We start from the raw sequence: 1745 nt of genomic DNA on the forward strand, positions 1-1745 counted from the left end.
GTTTATACTGACGCCGTAAGGTGTCGTAATGATTGAAATAGCTCAATAATTACGGTGACCGAACAATTTCATCGTGTTTGTAATCAACTATAAGTTTTAATGAAGTAAATTTGGATATTTATTTCAAATAACTCTTATAGGATTTTCAATTAATGATGAAAGACCAAATTAATATCATAGAATTTTAGATCAATGATTAAAGAATCTTTTAGAGGTACACCAGAATATAATATGAATTTGTGTACTCTTATCTTAACACATAGTTGTTGTTAGTACATTTATGTCTATCGCCTTCGTCAATCCAGTCCGTAGCAGAAACTGAAGAAAACTTGCGTTATATTGTAATACCTATATAAAAGGCAAGGTGGCATTTATGTAATTAATGAGAAGTCTCATTAACTCCCCTTGGCCTATAAATAGAATCCTTAGGGTTAGGATTAAAGACTTTTGCTCATTTGGAAGTCCAATTCGTTTGAAAACGTGTCACTTCGCACGAAATGAACTCCAATTCACATGAAATAGCTCCATTTCGTTTGAAGGAAGTCCAATTCGTTTGAAAACGTGCCATTTCACACCAAATAAGACCACTTCGTGTGAAGTGCCCAATTCGTTTGAAAATCAGGTTCAGGTCGTTTGGAATGACCCATGTGCTTTGACTGAATATATATCGCGGCCCAGTCAAAACTATCGCCCATGTGCTTAGTGAGAGCAGAATTCTTTAAATAGTTTGTCAGATAAGTTGCATGTGAGATCATAGAGTGTAGGCCATTATCATTTTGATCAAGTCCACATATATCATCGGCCCATTTAATTCACTGGTTTAAAAGTTAAACGGTCCAATTGTTATGCAAGAATAATAAAAATTGTCGGCCGGCTGTTTTGTAAGACTTGATGATGTTAAAGTGGTCCATTAAATAGCATACAACACATTTGTTTGTTGATCAAAAGTCAAATTCAATAATCTGCATGTGAATTGGCCCAATAAAGTTCTCGGTGCATGTGAAATGTAATTAAAAGTTGTGCATGACAGAAAATTAAATGAATTGATATCATAAAAATCATTGTGTCAGTCAATCACGTGAATCATTTACAGCCCAATGTAGAGGTCCAATTACATTCGATTTGAAGTTGGTGATATTAATCTGTTTCAAGGATAAGCTTGTGGGTTCAAGTAAAGGCCCAACTCTTGATATAAAGTGCATCGGCTCAATAAGTTTTAGTTTCGGCCCAATACAAAGTCATTTGATTGTTGAAAATTGTGGCCCATTCATATAGACTGATTCCATCATCACACATTTTCACATATTCAGTTCATTTCAACTGATCATTTGTTTGTGTATTCAGGTGATTAAAAGGTGCTGATATTCGAAGAGCTAGCATCATGGCTGAAGAGTTCTACAACACGTTCTACAACGCGTTTACATCCGAATCGTCCGAGACTTTAACTGTCACACCAAAAACCATAACAAAAGCAATCAATGATAATATTAAACATGATAATTTCTATGGAACCCATTCAAAACCACCAACGCTCGAAAATATTGAAGACTAAGAACGGTTTATCAACTGGACTAAAGCTTACGCACATGAAAGCTGGTTTTGCGTGGAATTTGGTTACGATAGACCTGTTAATGACAAAGGAGAAGAAATTTCACTCAAAATCTTAACAGATAACGATAAAAGGAAATTCTCATATGAGCAGAAGATGATCGCCTTGATTCAACAATCGATTAGAAATGACATTT

The sequence above is a fragment of the Helianthus annuus genome, chromosome 8 (genome assembly GCF_002127325.2).
Source record: "Helianthus annuus cultivar XRQ/B chromosome 8, HanXRQr2.0-SUNRISE, whole genome shotgun sequence".
NCBI classification, from domain to species: domain Eukaryota; kingdom Viridiplantae; phylum Streptophyta; class Magnoliopsida; order Asterales; family Asteraceae; genus Helianthus; species Helianthus annuus.